Source organism: Berghia stephanieae, chromosome 2 (assembly GCF_034508935.2).
Source record: "Berghia stephanieae isolate SIO BIC M18660-M18661 chromosome 2, UCSD_Bste_1.3, whole genome shotgun sequence".
Taxonomy (NCBI): Eukaryota; Metazoa; Mollusca; class Gastropoda; order Nudibranchia; family Aeolidiidae; genus Berghia; species Berghia stephanieae.
In genome coordinates this window covers 42,337,744-42,358,739 of record NC_088361.1, presented here as the reverse complement: position 1 = coordinate 42,358,739, position 20,996 = coordinate 42,337,744, and the positions used below count along the sequence as shown (strand labels likewise).

General features: G+C 36.4%; 1 protein-coding gene across 1 annotated transcript in view; it reads right to left on the bottom strand.

The window, feature by feature from the left end:
• Window positions 1-20,450, bottom strand: part of LOC144964916 (high affinity cAMP-specific and IBMX-insensitive 3',5'-cyclic phosphodiesterase 8B-like) — a 197,547-nt gene extending 177,097 nt beyond the window's left edge. The window contains exon 1 of the mRNA XM_078899702.1: window positions 19,846-20,450. The gene's annotated coding sequence lies outside the window, so the exon portion shown is untranslated. The remainder of the gene's footprint in view (window positions 1-19,845) is intronic.
• Between the last annotated feature and the right edge of the window lie 546 nt (window positions 20,451-20,996).

The window sequence follows — 20,996 nt, the reverse complement described above, 5'->3', positions numbered from 1 at the left end:
ATTATAAGGTCTAACCCCAATAGGATTCAATAACCTGATGTCACGACCGCCCAGCAACCAGCAGCTAGGTTCTAAACAAAGAGAATCGGTACTCTTTTTTCTTTATTCCGGCTAGAACTTTTTCACACGTCATGTGATCAGAATGTATAAAAGTCAAAACATGATCAGATTTATAATGATTTTCTCCTCTGGATACAGTTATAATATGCTCGTCGGAGAAGTATTTTATCAGGGCGGTGATGGAGATAATGGCGTCCGCCATTGTTCCGATAGATTAAAACCAGTTACTATGCGCCATTGCGAGGGTAGTGACGTCACGACTGTTGAACACTATTGTTATTATCTCATGTTCTAATGGAAATATTCTCAAAACCAATGTAAAATATTGTCATTACTACAGTCTTAAAACAGGCCCATAATTGAATTCAATAGTCTGATGTCACGTCGCCCACCAACGGCGGCCATCGTGGTTCTAAACAAAGAAAATCGGTACTTTTTATTCTTCATGCTGGCTAGAACTTTTCATATGTCTTGTAATGAGAATGTGTAAAAGTCAAAAACATTATCAGACTTATAATGTTTGTTTTTTTCCTCTGGATACGCTTTTATGTTCGTGGGAGAAATATTTCATAAGGGCGTCCGCCATTGTTTCGATAGTTTAGAGCCAGTTACTAAGTTACCATGCGTCACTACGAGGGAAGTGACGTTACGACTGTTGAAGCGTATTGCGTACGGTTATCAGATCTGCGAATATGTGCACGTAATTCTTACCCATTGAAGTCCCAAGTTCGGGCCCGGTTGTCGGCATTTTTTTTTCTTCAATATCTTAAGCAAACATTTTCTCTCTTATTGCTCACTTTGCGACGCTTCTTTGCGGCCCAAAATGTAAATGTCCCCTACGACAAATATAGGGAGAGTTTATCACTACTTTTTAAATTTTATTATAAAGGCGCCGCCTCTGTTTCAAGGTCTGTCTACTTAATTTCCGTACTCGATAAATTATACACGAATTTCTCGCCAGACTGATTATTTTTAATGGTTTTTTTTTTGTTTTTTTTTTTTGTTTTTTTTTTTTTGGGGGGGGGGGGGGGTATTTTTTTGGTATTTTTCTATTTGGCTTTGTCTGGCACTGTTTTCATACACACTTTTTCAGACTTTTATCTTACACCAGGTACCACATTTGTCATTTATTAACATATTGATAACTAACCCTTGGATTAGCCCTTGTTTTTATATATATATAGTTTATTGACTTGCGTCATTCACTAAGGAATTAATGTTTGACCTATTTCCTCTCGAGCCCTTAAAAATTCAGTAGAACTAGAGCAAAGAAAAATCGATGACATCCGTTTGTTAACAGGCAGACAAATAAATATTATTATCTTTTCATGTGTCGCTATGTGTTCTTGTGGTATGACACTCTCTTTCGGATCGGAAGGTCTTGGGTTCTAGCCTCACTCGGCGCAGAGTTGAGTCCTTGGAAAAGGCTATTTACTAACATTATATCTCACCGTACTCAGATGTAAAATGAGTACCTGGTCGTTAACAGAGTTGTCTCTGTCGGGGGAAAAAAATGAAATATCGCCTACAAGGTGTGTGTCATGTCTTGTTCTACATGTTACGTGTTGCTGTTGGTTAGGGACCCTTTGGAAAACGGTTTGAACACGTATAATGGATATTTCTCTATATAGGCAATGAGATTAGCGGAAGAGTAGCGTCCCTTGATTGGACGTCACCCATAGTCTGTGACGTCACCGGCGGAAAAGTTATTAGAGAGAGAACGTCATGTTGGTTGTGCGCACGCGTCTCTCGTCCTCGCTGAAGCGATTCTGTCTCTGAACTGTTCACGGTTTTGAGAGCTAACCACTACACCTACATTAAACCTTTTAGATCTCTTGTATTTTTCAACATAATCACATTCCTTTTCATTTCAAACTTTATATCACCTGAAAAGATGATACATACGCTCAACCGGATACATATTTTATTAAGACATGAAATAATACTTCATAATAATCATAATTATTATTAATCAAATTTGAAGTTTGAATTATTTGTTTACCAATTATGGCGCTATGCATAATATCTAAATATCTATCGGTTTTGTATATTGACAAGTCTATATTTATCTTATCTTTCTGCTCGTTGTTTTACAAAATCATGACTTCGGACAGCTTCTTTTTAATAATCATAATAATAATTCTTAAGGATTGCATAGGTTAAAACCCTTTACATACCCTGTTGTTTTTGCAAATATAGATATAATAGCTATTACAAACAAAAGAAAAGATCAAATTGATGCATGGACATTATACGTTCACAAAATCGTATGATACACACAAGTAATCTCTGATATTTAATCAAGATATATTGACTGGAAATTGTAGACATTTAATTATTTCTACCGCCGATTAATTGCATATTAATCAAAAACGCAATATGAACTCCACAAACCTGATAAAATTACACTGTTAATCCACATGAGATGAAATAATAATAGCATTTACACTATGGGTGAATTATTGTTCCATTCGAAAGCAAACAGTTCCAAAACTCCAGGTCTAATAAAAAGATTGAACCAAACTGTTTATACACAACATATAAAGCTATATATTCTACCAATCAATGACAAAATCACTTTTTATATTGTCCAGACAACATTCAATTCATAGATCTATAGATTAGCATGACCTCCAATATCCAAAACAGAGGTTTCAGTTTGAAAAGTTGACTGCCGCAATCTGGAAAGACTCTATTTAAAATTATGGCCAGAAAATCGTCCTTTAAATAGCGATCGATTTAAATGACACTTATCTTGGCAAAAACTTTCAAACCTGGGACTGAGGAAGACCTCTCGAGGTTCCAGGTTTTAGAGTTCTTGCCAAGATGAAGGTCATTTAAATCGATCGATATTTGAAGTACGAGTTTTCTGGCCAAATCTTTAAATACGAGTTTTTACAGAGTGTGCAGTTAACTGGTAAAGACACTTTGACAAAGTTTAGATCATTTTTATATATCGATGAATGGAGCAAAAAGGTTACCTTGACAAAAATGAAGAAAATGTATTTTATCTTCGAACGACAGTATGGAAGCAGAAACCAATTATCAGTCCACAACTGTTAGAAAATGGGCATTTGATGAATAATTGGCGCCCTTGGGCGAAAGATTCAATGCAATGTCCCAACAGACAAACAAAAAGTGTTTTTAGTTAGAAACTCAAAATCTCCTGGCATGATTCCAAAAAGGAAAAAAATGCTTGAAGTGAGATCCAAGGTAGTAAGTATATAACGACTTACGAAGAAAAATCACAAGGAACAACAAATCACACTAACTCTGATATTGTAACAGACACATTATATCCTTTACGTACAAAGTTCCAGTGTTGAAATGAGGCCATAGACGACCAAGGAGTGAATATACTATTGGAATAATAGAATCACCACACGTGCAAATCAATCAATCAATATCTGATCGATTCATAGAAACTATCGATAATAGGTTTCTATTCAAAGCCGTAGCAGCGAGACGTGGAGGACACACAAAAAGAAATTCTTCATTGTAAGAATAAAAATCAGTTAGGCAGTGGCTAATTCTCGCGAAAGGGTAAGTGTTATAAATCCATAAAGGCATAATCATTGTAAATGGTGAAATATAAATGTAATCGAACGATTTAATGATCCCCCGAAACAAAGAAGTAATAAATTCACGTCCTCGCCGGCGCAGAAGCAATAAAATTCATTTCATTGAGCGTTACTAAATGTCAGAAGTTGCTTAATGACGTGGTGAACGGAGTAATATTTATTTATTGCCTTGACGAATGAGAATCAACCGAAATTGATGAGATTCCTAGTCGTTGAAGTGTTGTCATTTGAAATAATATATCCTTAATTTGAGATCCGCGACGGGCCCTCCGATTAACCAATTAACTGCGTACTCCAGAAAGAGGTGTATTTAAAAATTTGACCAGAAAACGCTTCCTTCAAAGATCGATCGATTTAAATGACCCTCATCTTAACAAAAACTATCAAACCTGGGACTCGGCGAGGTTGGCAGGAGGAGGTTAGATTTATATCGATCGATATTTGAAGGACGATTTTTCTGGCCAAATCTATAAATTCGTGTCTTTCTGGAGTACGGCAGTTAATTGGTTAACCAGAGGGCCCGTCGCGTATCTCAAAGTAAGGATATATTATTTCAAATAATTGAATGCGTGGCATTGTAAGGCAAAACGGGTCAGATTTCTCCGAAAGGATTAATACCAAAAGCTTGTACAGATTACATCAAAGCGAGCGACCTCCAAGCTGACAAGTACTTTCGGTGTCGCTACTATAAAAAAATAGCAATTAGGACGTAAATCTATAGGATAACGTCATCGAATACGCTGACTGCATATCTACCGTCGTGTTTCGTTATTGAGAGGCGGTCTTTGAAGAAAAAGCCAAAGAAAATTAGAAATAGAGGTGAGAGAGAGAGGAGGGGAGGGGGGAGAGAGTAAGAGAGAGAAAGAGAAAGAGGGGGGGGGACGTGAAAATGAACAGGACATGGGGATAGAAATAAGAGGTAAAGAGTGTAATCAAGAAAATCGAATTCTAGTCTAAGAGGAAATAAATGAATAAAGAAGTTGAATAAGAGAGAAAGATAGAGATAGAGAGACGGGGGGGGGGGGGGAGAGAAGGGGGGGGGGGAGAAGGGGGGGGGATGGAAATGAGAGATGTAATCAAGAAAATCGAATAGTCAAAGAGAAACATAAATAGATTTATAGGTTGAGTGTGTGTGTGTGTGTGTGTGTGTGTGTGTGAGAGAGAGAGAGAGAGAGAGAGAGAGAGAGAGAGAGAGAGAGAGAGAGAGAGACAGGAGGGGGAAGAGAGAGAAGGTAGAAATAGACTGAAAGAGAGAAGTAGAGAAGGCGATACGGTGCATTTTTTAATGTTTAGTTTGTCCTTTTAAAAATGTTCCTATCGTGATCTCACATCAAGGACTTCTGCCGTAAAACATGGACATGCTGAAATCAAATGTTTTGTTTGTGAATGTGAAGTTGTAACGAGCAATCATGCAGATTTCGAACAGTGGATAATTGTGAATTTGAATTTGAAACGAGCACTCGATCTGTGTTCGAAAAGTGGATATTCTTGTGAATGTAGAGTTGTTGCGAGCAATCGAGCTGTATTTGAAAATCGTAATGAAAGTTCATATTTTTTTTTCATTATTATCATCAAGGTCATGGCATTAGTTAATGCGAAATGTGTGTATTCATCACATATCACTAGATAGTCAACAAAACCCTATATTTCGTTGGCCGTTCACCGGAAGTAACTCTTTTTGTCTAAAGAACAAACAAACGAGGCTCTATGATACATATCTATTTCCTTGCTTCGATTTAAAATAAATCAATATTTTTAGCAACTATTTTGTAAAGAATAGTACATATTATACACAACCTACGTTGTACTTACCAAGGACTTAGACCCAATACTCCTTTTGAAACGGATATTGCTCTGCGCATGACAATTCCGATAATATGTCACAAACGGAAAGAGAGGCCTTGTGTGTCTTGTTTACTATCGAAATCTAACGTTTTCATGCATCAGCCTTGTATAAATTCTCAAGAAAAAAGAGGACCAGGGAATCCAAGAACATTGGAACGAAATTGACGTCACTCCGCTTTTTGTTATTGTGTTTAGACAGTCATATTAATGATTTCTCACTAAATTTTATCAACAAGACTATAAACGTTTAAGGGTACACATATTTTTGTGTTGGTATATTCGACTGGAGGACGTTATGAATATTTTATCTAAATGCATATTATCAATATATTGCGGGGAAGCAGAATAGACAAAATTAGGAGTAGATTACTTAATTAAAGACAACGTGGGAAGGCAACTCAAGAAAAAATTAAATTGCGATAATACAAAGACATGAAGTGATTAGAAACCTGCCAGAAGACAATATTATAACACTCTTCCTTTTTAAAATTCCGGACGTGTTTCCACCTGCTGACGAGTCTGCGAGTGCCCGTTGGGAACAAGTTCGAAAAAGGGATGAATATAAGAAATCTTTTATTCTACCCCTTAATCGATTCTGATTTCGTCATCTTTGAATGAAAGACATGTTTAACAAGGTTTAAACGATACTTCTTTTTTTAAATCTAATTTTAGTGAAAGTTAACGCTTGATAATTTGATGTCATAAATTATCATCGCACATTTGATATCAATACGCATTACTATTTTGGACAGCGGTTGAATAATAGAGAATAAACACTTTTTGCGGGGATGGGGTTCCAATCCAAAGAATAGGCTACTAAAAGATCCTATTCACACCTTCTGTGGAATCTTTACCTATTAAACAATATGTTAAAGATTTACCATCTTGTAAAATACTAGCTTTTAAACGGTCTTTGTATTGGGTCACATGATCTAGCTCCATTAGTATAATATGGTGACGTGCACTTATTTGGAGGTCTGGTAACCCAAACTTGAATGAGATCATTGTTGTCAATGGAAATATTCTTTCTCAAACGAACGCAAACTATTTCCATTACAAAAATGTTGAAACAAGCCCATAATTGTGTTTGGCTATCAGACCTGTTTATAATATTACGTGCACCTAGGCATAAAAGAGGTAAGGTTGCAACCTTTCCCTATCGATATGCATTGTTGCTTGTTCACCGATATGTCTTAATATTTCACATTCTTGGAAAGTCTTTGAAAACTAATGAATCTAACTAAACTTGATGCGATTTTTTGGTCTGTGCTCTTTTTACGTAGCCAGTTTCATGAAAAACCTAGACAATGTTTACAGAGCAATATCCACTAAACGCGCTCAAAGCGTTTTACAGGAGATCCCAAGCTAACAGCAGCATTTACAAGGAGATATGACACCTGTTGGACGATATTACATAATTTTTCCCCGATCGAGACAACGTTGTTGACGGCCAAATATTCATTCTACACCAGAGTACGGTGAGAGAATGTGAGTAAAGAGCCTTTTCCAAAGATTTTCAACTCAGCGCCGCTCAGAGCGAGACCTGAACCATGGACGTTCCAGTCGCACATTAGAAATTACTTAAACGTTTCCGTTCCAGGCTACAGTGTGTGATTTAAATTTTATTAAACTGTAGGGGGAAAAAATCTGATCGTCATCTTGGTGGGGGAGGGGGGGGGGAGGGGTAATCATATGGAATAATGTGCGTCAGCCACACTTTACTCATTCCGAATAACTCCAGGCGTTCTAAAATAATATTTTCCCGTAATCAGCGATGACCTTAGATCGCCGTGACCACGAGTGAAAGGCTGGTGAAGTAAACACGATGACTTTGGTACAGGCATTGACCGCCTAATCCGATTGCAGTTTGCAGCCAGATCTAATCCCAATCAAAATGTGTGTTCCGTGATTCAGCTCTGGTACGCCGAGAGGCCATTCATTTTTATGGCCGATTTCAACGAAGCACAGTTAGACAGTCAGACACGTACCAACCACCACACCCTCACACACACACAAACACACATACACCACACACGTAGACAAACACACACACACACACCCACACACACACATTCATTCACATATTCACATTCGCATACGTCAAAATACAACCAGTATGATCATTTTATTCGTTAATCTTTCTTTTCATATTTTTTGAGTATAATTCTATTTATCATTCTATGTCCATTATTACAAATTTATTCAGATCGACGTGCACTTATTTGCAGGTCTGATAACCCAAATTGGACTTTTGTTGAAATGGAAATACACGCAAAATAGTGTCCATTATAACAAAGTTAAAGCAGGTCCATAATTGGATTCAGTAGTCTGATGTCACGACGCCCGGCAACGGCGGCCATCTTGGTTCTAAACAAAGAAAATTATTACTTTATATTCTTCATGCTGGCTAGAACTTTTCATATGCCTTGTGATCAGAATGTGTAAAAGTCAAAACATGATCAAATTTATGGGGTTTTTTTCCCTCTGGATACGCTTTTATGCTCGCCGGAGAAATATTTCATACGGACGTCCGCCATTGTTCCGATAGTTTAGAGCCAGTGTTACTAAGTTACCATGCGTCATTAGGAAGGAAGTGACGTTACGACTGTTGAAGAGTATTGCGTTCAGCTTTCAGACCTAGATCTATACCCCTTTCCGTTAGTAGAAACCCCGATTTTTCTAAAGTATATCTATTATCAAAAAATGTATTATTTTGAGCGTCCCTATTATTATTTGAAAACAAAATATATGCAGGAATTCAAGCTAATTTACTTCACGAAGTCCGAAGTTTGAGAGTTTTTGCCAAGATGAGGGTCATTTAGATCGATCGATATTTGAAGGACGAGTTTCCTGGCCAAATTCTCAAATATTATGGGGGTTTTTTTTCCAGAGTACGGCAGCATTGGCTTTCAAACTAAGGCATCTCGTTGTTAAGAAAAGGTAGTCTTCTCGCCAGTTGGTTTATACGGATCACAATCTTTCATTGATACTTTCGACCCCTTCTATCAAAACATTCTCATTTGTAAGAGCTTCCCTGTGGCATTGATCGAGTTTTGTTTGACGAAAATTGCTCATTGATAATGCCATATATTTCATTAAACTTGCGCAAGATCTGGAGCTTTTATATAGAGCAAAATCCACTGAACGTGCTCAAAGCGCTTTACCAAGGGTCCCTGACGAACAATGACGCGTAACATGTGTAGAATGAAACATGACGCCTGTTAGGCGATCTTACAATTATTTACCGACAGAGACAACGCTGTTAACGGCCAGGCACTCGTTTTACACCCGAGTACTGTGAGAGAATGTGAGTAAAGAGCCTATTCCAGTGGACTCAACTAAGGGCCGAGCGAGGCTCGAACCCAGGACCCTCCGATCAGAAAACGAGTGTCAAACCACAAGGCGACCAAAGAACCATCATTTATTTATACTAAAGGAAAATTATCTTCCCTGTTCTATTGAAAATAAAATTTAAATCTAAAAGAATAAAATTCATGAAGACTGCCCAAGCTTTAGTCGCAGAAGAGCTACCCAAAAGCCAGCAATGCGGGTTAAGTTTCTTGATTGGTGAAAAGACAAAATACTGACAGCAAGAGATTTGAACCCGGGTCCTTATGGGGCAAGATCCACCCGGCCTTCTCGCCTCCTCCAACAATGGAGTTTTAATGGGGGCGGCGTGGCTCTAGCGGTACGGTCTTTGCTTCGTACCCGAAAGGTATCGAGTTCGATCACCCGCCGCTGCGCTGTGTGGCCTTGAGCAAGTCACCTCGCCTTAACTAAATCTGCGGCGCTGCACTGCGCCTGGGTTATTCCAGTCCTCCCTTGGAATAGACCCTAGAGACAGATTTCCCCTATGGGATGAATAAAGGGAATTTTATGTTATTTTAATTTAAGATTTTCTTAGACAAGTGCAAAATTAAATGTTTGTCAGCCCTGCACATTTTACAAAAGTATAATTACAGCCTTTTGGTATAAACCAGCGGAATGGTACCCTTTGATTTTCACGTATAATTCGACTGTCGTTGAATGTTCAAGGACCCTTGAGGCAAAGATTTTAATAGCTTGTACATAACGGCACTAACGTATCTTTTTATTATTTTCTGTGGTACTCTAAAAAAAATAAAAAAGAATCCACGTATCTAAAAGTTTGGCCGTAAAACTCTTCCTTCAACTGCCATTTAATTAAAATGACTCTCATCGTGTCAAAAACTATCAAACCTGGGGCTTTTAATCAATTGATTTTTGAAGGACGAGTTTTCTGGCCAAAATCTTGAATACTTGTATTTTATTTCTTCTTCTAAGAGTACGACAGTTCTATCGTCATGGGTCAGGTGTTGCATGAAAGGAGAATTTTCTGGGCAAATTTTTGATACAGGATTTTTTTAAAACAGAGTACAGCAATTGAAAGGTTAATTAATATCCCGGTACCTAGTATGTCCGACATAATATTCCGGTACCTTCTATGTCCGACACAATGTTACGGCTTTGAGATGGCGGGTCACATTTAATATTTAATACTTTCAAATTCAAATTTAATACTTGTATTTTTTTTCTTCTGCTAAGAGTACATCAGTTCTATCGTCATGGGTCTAGTCTGTATTGCATGGGCCAGCGAATATCCATTAACCAGCTAACTGCCGTATTCTGGAAAGACACGTATTTAAAATTTTGGCCAGAAAACTCGTCCTTCAAATATCGATCGTTTTAAATGACCCTAATCTTATCAAAAACTCTCAAAACTTGGGATTTGATGGAAGACCTCACGAGGTCCCAGGTTTGAGATTTTTTTTTTTTTGCCATTTAAATCGATTGATATTTAAAGGACGAGTTTTCTGCCCAAAATTTTAAATACGTGTCTTTCCAGAGTACGACAGTTAACTGATTGACAAAAACTAATCTTTTCATTGAATCTTGATTACGTTTTTCTCAGCATAGATTATCTATAATTTATGTCTTTTATTCAAAACTCTTTATCTTGTAATAAAAATTAATAAAGCGTGGTTGTTTTCCAATATTTTTTATAAACATGTTAAATGTAACCCAACGTCTCAAAGCGGTACTGGGATATTAATTAACCTTCTAACTCTGTAAAAAAGACAAACAACAAAAAAAACAAACAAACAAACCTGTATTAAAAATGTGACCAGAAAACTCGTCTTTCATAGTGTATCGATCGATTTAAATGACCTCCAACCTGGGACTTTGCGAGAATTCTGACTAAATATTTTAAATACGTGTCTTACCAGAGTACGGCAGTTAACTGGTAACAAAAAGTAATCTTTTTTTATTGAACCCTGATAAAAAAAAATTTCTCAGGCGTAGAGCATATGTAATCTATCTATAATGACTTTATTCCAAAGTGCTTTTCATGTCGTGAAAATTAATAAAGCGTGGTTGTTTTCCTATAATTTTTATAAACATGTTATATTATGTGACCCAACTTTTACCAAGAATGAATGGGTAACACTGAACAAAGCACGGGCAAAAATTGGGAGAACAGCTGGAAGCAAGAAAAAGTGGGGCCTGGCTGAGACTAGCTTGTGTGTACATGTTGTTGCCCAAAGCAGACGATAGAGTACATCCTTAGAGAATACCAGGATGGACCCAGCTGCACTGAGAAGAAGAGCAGAGAAGCCATGACGTAACACGTTCATCTCTTCCGGTTTAATCCCTTTTGGAAGTGTGTGTGTAACCAACCAGTCCGTCGGAGGACTAACAATGAATAGGCAACGTAAGATGGTATAACTGTTTTTGTAGCAGGATGTATGATTACGGGGCGTAAATGAGCGAGGATTGATGATCTTTATTGAAGACCAGCATCCATTTAGGCTACAAAATAAAACACCATCACCCTGTAACCAGAAGATCAGTTACACGAGTTGTTTATCCAGCTTTCCGGGGGTCTGGATTCACACGTTCAGTGAGATTGTTACCAGTATTTTGACATCACAGTATTGTCCCCTAATACACTTGTGCTTAACTCTTTGTTCGATTGAGACTGTGAGAGAAAAAAAAGATCTAACTGACCAAATCTTTTAAAATTAGCCTTTTAAGTATAATACAGAAATCAGATAATATTGTTGTTTCTTTTAACCTTCATTATTCCAGTTATAAAATCCAATGATTAAAAAAACTCTACACGAATGATAAATAATTTTGTTAACATTGAACTTGACATCTTTTAAATTATTAATTTGGAATAAGAAGACGATGACACCATGGCATATTCCAGACCTGCTCAAAGTCTGCAATAAGAGAGGATTTTTGGCCTGGTACAACACGTAGATTAAACTGTATGGGCTCTTGACAGAGCTGAGGATGACAACAGTATTCCTTCCCCAACATGCCATTCATTCAAACATGAAGACTATATGGGTGGGTGCAGAGAAGAAGAAGAAGAAGAAGAAGAAAGGAGGAGGAGGAGGAGGAGGAGGAGGAGGAGGAGGAGGAGGAGGAGGAGGAGGAAGAGAAGGAGGAGGAGGAGGAGAAGAAGAAGGACAAGAAGAAGAAGAAGAAGAAGAAGAAGAAGAAGAAGAGATTGTTTGCATTGATTTGCTATCATTGTTTTTTTTTTTTCTCTTCAAAAGAATGAGATCCGTTTATCATTTAGATCAGTGTCATGAATAAAGATTTTAAATTAAGGTATATGCATGCTCATATCTTCTGCCCGTCATAATAATAACACTTCTGCTACTACTACTACTACTACTACTACTACTACTACTACTACTACTACTACTACTACTACTACTACTACTACTGCCGCTACTACTACTACTACTACTACTACTACTACTACTACTACTACTACTACTACTACTACTATTACTACTACTACTACTACTACTACTACTACTACTACTACTACTACTACTACTACTACTACTCGTACTAATAATAATAATAATAATAATAATAATAGTAATAATATTAATAATAATTAAGATGTTGTTGGTGTTGATGATGAAGATGAAGATGACGACGACGATGATGATAATGGTGATGATGATGATGATGACGACGCTACGACGACGAACACGGTTTTCATGACGGATATATTATATTATAATCTTCAATAACTATATATTATTGGTAATGATCATTATAAAAAGTAGGAACACTTTTGTTCATTACATGATTCATAAACAAAGCATTATCTGTTTAATTTGATGTGGCTGTTTCCAACGAGCTGTTTCCTACCTGTATATCTGCGAATATCTCATTGATAACTTTATGCTTTACACCGCCACAAAAATTCTCTATCCACCACATTCCTCCACTCAACACACACACACACACACACACACACGCACACACACACACACACACACATATATATATAATCACTGATTAAATTGTTTCTGTTTGTTTGATTATATATATATATATATATATATATATATATATATATATATATATATATTAATATATATATATATATATATATATACAATCAAACAAACAGAAACAATTTAATAGTGATTTTCCTTGTAGGCTACAATAAGATAAATTGATCACGATCACAAAAGGCTGACAGACACAACCACAATTCTCGACAATAACTCTATTTTTTTAAATGAGATTTTATGTAGCGCAATATCCACTAAACGTGCTCAAAGCACTTTACAATGGGTACCTGGTCAACAGCAACATTTAACATGTAGGTGCATAACGCCTGTTAGGCGATATTACAATTTTTTGGGACAAATACAACGCTGTTAACGGCCAGGTACTCATTTTACACATGAGTGCGGTGAGAGAATGTGAGTAAAGAGCCTTCTCCACGGACTCGACTATAATAATAATAATAATAATAATAATAATAATAATAATAATAATAATAATAATAATAATAATAATAATAATAATAATAATAATAATAATAATAATGCTGAAAACTTATAAAGCGCTATAACTCCGAGACACCAGACTCTAAGCGCTTAAATTACAAATTACTTTGGCTGACACATACTCATTCACACACACAAGCATACACACACACACACAAACACACACACACACACACCCAGACACACAACTCACAATAGAAAAGACAGACCTATCTTGCTTCTCATAGCATCTACTAAAAACGAAACAGATATGTTTTAAGCGAACGTTTAAAAATAGACAAAGATTCTTTTTCACGAATGTTCTGTGGTAAGGCGTTCCAAACAGAGGGTCCGAAATGAGAAAAGGATCTCAGTCCAGCATTTTTCCGTATTCGAGGGACAACTAGTTTGGTGGAATCACTGGCCGAACGTAAGGGGCGGGGTTTTGAATATATTTCAATTAGTTCCGAAATGTAGGAAGGGGCAGTACCTTCAAGACAACGATACACTAAAGTACAAGAATTTAATCCTTTTCTCAACAGGCAGCCAGTGCAGGTCATGAAGCAGAGGTCTGGCAGAATCGCACCTACGCTTCATGAATACTAGCCTGGCAGCGCTGTTTTGGACAATCTGAAGACGTCTCAGATTATATTGCGAAACACCAAACAACAGAGCATTGCAATAATCCAACCAGGTGTTTGGTCACATCCTCAGATATGAACCGTCTAATGGAAGCAATCTTTTTTAGTTGGAAAAAAGAGAGATCTAACCAAATTATTAACCTGATGCTCCATCGACAGTCCAGATCTAAGAATGTGCCAAGGTTGTTCACTTTATCAACAATTTGAATGGAGGCATCCCCCAGCTTCAAATCTGTTTCACTTTTCCACTTCCTGTTCCCAACATACAGCACCTCTGTCTTATCATCATTTAGTTTCAGTCTGTTCTCATTCATCCATTTCTTAACACTTTGGATACAATTCTTACTATTGGCTGATACTTCTTGCAAATTTCTCGTATTGGAAACGCAGTAGAATTGCGTATATCAGGATATTGGTGGTAAGACAGACCGAAACTTCTGATGATTTTAGACAGAGGTCCAACATACAGAACAAAAAGACTATGCTCCGAGCGAGGTTCGAACCAAGGACCTTCCGATCCGAAAGCGAGTGTCATACTAATAGACCACATAGCCGCACTCTACATACAAGATAACAATAATATATATACCAATGTGACTCATGTCCTCAAATTATTATTTGCCGAGGTGAATAATGACACGCAATGTATACACATAATCACAACCACAATTCAACCATAACTCGAAATACAAGATAACATAATAATATACTATACAAATGTGACTCATACACTAATATTTTGCCGAGGTGTACTGATAGACAATGCATACACATAATCACAAACACTACTCAAACATACCCCAATGTACAGGAAACCGTTCAAAAGTGACTTTATTCAACCCTCTCATTGTAAAACCCTATCATTTCTTAGTAAATACGTAATCTTTGAATGTGCTTTGAACGCTTTGAATAAAAATGTTATTCAACGATCGCAGAATATTTTCGCACATTTTATTGATGTGAAATAAGGTGTGAAAGACAGCTGATTGGCAATTATAAATAATCTTTTAATGCGCATGAATACACATCCAACGTTTTTATTTTTAGGATCAAATTGTCATTCATTCAGATGGAGAAAGATACAAATTATGGCGAATTGAATTATACAATTGGTCACAAAAATCTAATAATCTTACTTGGTGGGGTGGAAAAACGTATACTTTCAATTCTTTGTATTTATTAAATTCGTTATATTTTTTATCGTGCAATAACACATACTCGCAAACTCGTGGTATATTGGGCATGATAAAAATATCTCGTTTAATAAATACAAAGAAATAAAAGAATCGTATATTATCATCAAGTTAATCTGAAATATGAGAGTTTATCATGTATGGTTATGTGGTCTAGTGGTATGGCATCCGCTTTCGGATGCTGGGTTCAAGCCTTGCTCGACGCATTGCTGAGTCCAAGTAAAAAAGGATCTTTACTCAAATTATCTCACCGTACTCAGGCGTAGAACGAATACCTGTCCGCTAACAGCGTTGTCTTTGTCGGAAGAATTGTAATATCGCCTAACAGGCGTCTTGTCTCGTTCTATGTTACGTGTTGGCCAGGGACACTCTGTAAAGCGCTTTGAACATATTTAGTGGATATTGCACTATATAAAGCTCAATTTATTTTGCTTTTTAAAAAAAATTATATTATTGCGATGAAAATTAAACCATGACGTTGGATATTATTTGCGTTTTGTATAGTGTTAAATTGAAACTCTCAAATGTTGATAACACCCCTTTCCGTTAAACTCAAACCGTTACAGAAACGCAGACAGACAAACCAAATCCTTTTTTTAGCTTGGGCGACCGAAGAGTTTCTGGAATTACAGAATTTATATACAGAGAAGTGGTAAGACCTGGAATGAGATAAAAAAAAAGTTAGTTCAGGATAGAGAAGGATGGAAACTGTTTGTCTGTGGCCTATACCCTGACCCAGGGTGAAAAAGGCAATGATGATGATGGTGATGCCAAATCATTGTTTATAATGAAAATTGTTTTAAGATTCTTGAATACGACACATAACATATTTATGTGTTAGATATTCAATAATTTGGAACAGTGATATGAACCTCAAAATTGTCAAATTAACAATGTAAATGTTGCTGCTCGAAGCTCGAAGAAATAAATAACAATGTGAAATTGAATGTACGCTTCAATTCAATTACGAAACAGATGGAATGGACGTTTCGCGTTACCCCTTTATCAATAAACAGGATGAATGAAACACTACAGATGAATGGGATAATGTGGTAGTGGCGTTGTTAAGATGAATAAACAAAACATTTCCTACCCATCGATAAAGGGGAAACCCGAAAAGTTAGAAAGAGCATTGAAAGGTTTTTAAAGCCTATCTATTTCCTCTTAAACAATACCATATTATGACTCATCTTGAGACCACTACGTACTTCACATATGTCACGAGACGTTTCTTTGTCTATTTTTACTTTAATATAATAATATCATTATAAATTTGAAATGTCTTTTCAGCGGTGAAAATTGTCTCCACGCATACGTTTTGAAGCAGTATTTTCAAAACTAGTTTGAATTTTTTCTAGCTGTGTCGAGTAAAAATAATATATACTTTAAGCATTCTTTGTTTTGTGGTCACGTGACCTTGATATCATAATTTGGTGTATAATTTCAATTTTCACTGTCAGATTCATCCCGACATTGTACCGTATTGGGATGTCAAGTCACAAATCTGTGTCACCAAGGTACTAGAACAGAGGAGTTTTGATATATTTCTACACCTGCAATTATTCCCTTCTTCGCCATGTATACAAATTAGTCACTGACCGTTAACCAAATAACAGTCGTATTCTGGAAAAACTCGTATTTAAAAATTTGGCCAGAAAACTCGTTCTTCAAAAATCGGTCGATTTAAATGACCCTCATCTTGTCAAAAACTCTCAAACATGTACCCTCGCGAGGTCCCAGGTTTGAGAAATTTTGACAAGATGAGGGTCATTTAAATCGACCGATTTTTGAAGGACCAGTTTTCTGGCCAAATTTTTCAATAAGAGTTTCTTTTCAGAGTCCGCCATTTAACTGGTTCATAACGTGTTACTTGTCTACCATTTATGTCCTCTCAGTAAGTGCCATTGACTCTTTCTACCAATTAGCTTTGAGGTATTTGTTTTTCTCTCAGCAATAAAGCTGTAATCACACATCAGGCACGTGTTTTCATTTACGCTTTTTGCTCATTTGAAGGCCTTAAAACAATGAAAAGATTGTCTTTCAGAACGGTCATATGGAACTGGAGCGTATCCCGGCTTTTGTATCGTTAACTCACTCAACCCTAACACTAACACCGACTATATCCGTAGTTTACCCGGGTTACTTTTACCCCATGCCTATTTATTACATTTTTCTGAGACAAATTATAGGCGTAATATCAAAGCCAATGTTTTGTTTTTTTTACTTTTTGCATGTTAATGGTAGTTGAATAAAACTTTCTATGTACATGCTCATTTCTAATCCTTTTTTTTTTTTTTCCATTTTCAAAAGTAGAAAATATCTCTAGGATTGAGTGAGTTAAACCGTGATGAACATTGCTTTATACCTTTTGGAGAGGGCGATAGACTTATCGTAAAGTAATTTAAATAAAATCTAGGCTACCTAGTCTGTGCTTAGTAGATATAATCAAATTTCATTCCTTCAAATAAAGCTTAAAGATTTAACTCGAGCTACATATATTTGACTGTTGACTCAGTTTTTCAGCACTAAATTATTATCCCAACATAATACCGCTGGGTCTGTTATATCTGGCCGAAAGTACTTTTGCGATGGGAAAGTGTCTTATCCAAAGTGTAGCAGACAATTGCTATTGCCCGTTTCACGCAGTAGAAACCGAGGAAAAAACTTCTGCTCCATATGCTTATTGGCTGTGAAAGTCCAGTTTAACACCGTTTTGAGGAAGTGAGTCACATATAATCCATTGCGATACATTAGTGAAAATTGCTTGAGCAAGCTGGTAACCGGCTTAGAACGGGCAATTGCGTCAACGCTCCGCTGCCGATAAATCTTACACGGTAGGAATCGTTCCTTCGACAATATCGATTGAGAGTCTAATATAATTGGGACAGCGTGGCTCAGCCGAATGGTCTTTGCTTCTCACCCGAAAGGTAGCGAGTTCAACTACCCGCCATGCTGTTTGGCCTTGAGCAAGTCACCTCACCCAAGATCACTTTGCGGCGGCTGACCCCTGGTTTATTCCAGTCTTCCCTTGGAACAGATCCTACAGACACATTTCCCAGGGTGTTTCTTTTTTTACGAAACCCGCCGAAACCCACCGAAACCCACCAAAACCCGCCGAAACCCGACAAAGTTATGGGAAGTAGGCAGTAGTGGGGAGTGAACCTGGGACTCAGTGAAGTGTAAATCGGCGGGTTTCGTAAAAAAAAAAAGAAACACCGCATTTCCCATTGTGAATAAAAAGAGGGAATTTCATTATATTTTAGTTTTTGACTTCCGTTTCTATTTATTTAATAATTGATATAAAAGCGATTTCTGTAATAAGACACTGTCTATAAACTAACAGGAATTTTCCTGTGATATCGTTTGTCATTCAATAAGTAGTATTTGAAATATTTCAATACAACCGTCTCCAGTGTCTTAGTTACAAACAGGAAAATAGAAACGGACCGATAGTTTTTAAGGTCAGCGCGTTCAAGGTTTGATCTTATTCAAAATGGTAGTGCTTGTTAACCTACGGTAGACCTACCTACTTGGAATTGGAAACATTCGTAGTTTTCATGGGTAATGACATAGTAGACACCGATAGTTGTGGTGCTATGTGGTCTAGTAGTATGACACTCGCTTTCGGATCGGAAGGTCCTGGGTTCGAGCCTCGCTCGGCGCGTAGTTGAGTACTTGGAAACGGCTCTTTACTCACATTCTCCCACCGTACTCAGGTGTAAAATGAGTACCTGGCTGTTAGCAGCGTTGTCTCTGTCGAAAAAAAAATTGTAATATCACCTAACAGGCGTTTATATCTCGTTCTACATGTTACATGTTACTGTTGATCAAGGACTCCTTGTAAAACGCTTTGAGCACATTAAGTGGATATTGCGCTATATAAAAGCTCAAGTTTTTAAAGACATTAAATTAATGCCTAAACTCCTTTATATACTAGCTCTGACAATAAAACTTCGTTTGCAAGAAGTTTGTTGAATTAAAGATCTTTATATAAGTATCAATTAGGACCAAAAAATCCGTATTACTACGAAATTTTCCTAGTAGTAGGCAGGTCTGCCCAACGGACAAACCGCAAATCGTATTATCAGTAAAAGTTGTATAGTTCTTACTCAATGGATATGACTATTTTAATTTATAACTTCCCTAATATTCAAGTGAGAGCATGGATTTCATTATTGTTATTTCAATTACATAAATTTAAGAGACAATGTTATGTCGGTGTTTATCAAACAGGTGGTCAGCCCACTGTGCGTCTAACCCTTTAAGTATAGCTAGTAGAGACTAACTCCATTGTAAAATTAAAGAAAAAAAAAATAACATACGGAGTTGAAGACTTTATATCATTTTAAGATCAATATATATATATATATATATATATATATATATATATATATATATATATATATATATAAATACGTTGACAAGGAAGACATGCATAAAATGGTAAATATGTTTTTGTTTTTTTTTTAAAGTTAATAGAGGGTCTCGATTTTTACAAAGAGAAACAAATAAAAAAGAAATTAGAAAAATAGATAAATTTAACTATAAACGTAGATCTAAACTTTTTTAAAATGACGGCAAAATTTGATGTTTCTCAATCCTGGGGTTTAACTATTTTTTAAAATTAAAAACATCATAAACACAACATTATGAATCCTTTTACGATGACGATTAAATAAATAATAATGCTACTTACAGTCTTATCGCATAATGTTATTCCATTCTATGGAAAATGAAAACTTGTAATTGATTGGTTTGGTCTATTTCATGTCCTTGGATTCAATGAAAGCCATTGTCTGTTCCGAATATCCAATTGACAATAAACCTACACAACAACATTAACGATGATGATTGTTGCTTCTTCGCTCATCCGTCAGATACAAACTCATAAAAGTTAATCAGTTTTGAATTACCCAATATCATTAAACAAAACAACTGACACGCAATATCGTAAATAAATTATCAATATGATAAAGCATTTATTTATATTTTCTCATAGACGAAATCACCGAAAGCGGTTATGCATTCCAATACTAATAATAATATCCTGTGGCTAATAGATATTTATTCCTTAATCGCTTTCGAGCAGGTTTTGTTAGATGATGTTACGTTGTTAATACAAAACACAAGCAATCACGAATAAGTGATTTCGCCAAGAAAATAATCCTCTTCGTGTCTATAAGCTTTGCTTGAACCCTGCTGCGACGAGTGTCGACAACGAATCCTAATCATTGTTGTCGTGGGTAAATTCTTTACACTTACCGTGTCACCTGCTGCTGTACGGGTGACCTATCCAAAAAGAAAGAAAGAAGAAGAAGAAAAAAAAAAAAAAAAAAACAAAAAACTAATCTGTTCTATGGCCCGGAAAGGTTGGATGATTACAACTAGACTTATGACGTCATTGACATGTTTACATTGCAAATGACTCGTCTGACTTCGACAAAGGTAAGAGCGTGACAAAGTGTTGCCATATTGCCTATTTGTGTCCAAAGCGATTGTTACGTTACACTGGTCCTCTTTGTGCGAATCAAAATCGACTCGATTTGATGGGTGCTTGTCATGACATCAGTATAGATTTTATTAATTTTGGTTAAATGTTGTAACAATTCCAATATGGAAAAATCAAGGGGTTGCACATTTTAAAAAAATAATTCTAGCTAGCCGTGAATATCGCTGACAATCTACATTTAGCATAAAATAGAAATAAAAATGATGATTGTGTCATCTGGTTATGTTGACATATATGACAGGTTGTTAAGCAGGTTGTGGTAAACTAATAATATTATGTTGCTATTCAAGTTTAGATTCTAAAACTGCAATGCCAGGGGAAAATTAACTAAATATTCA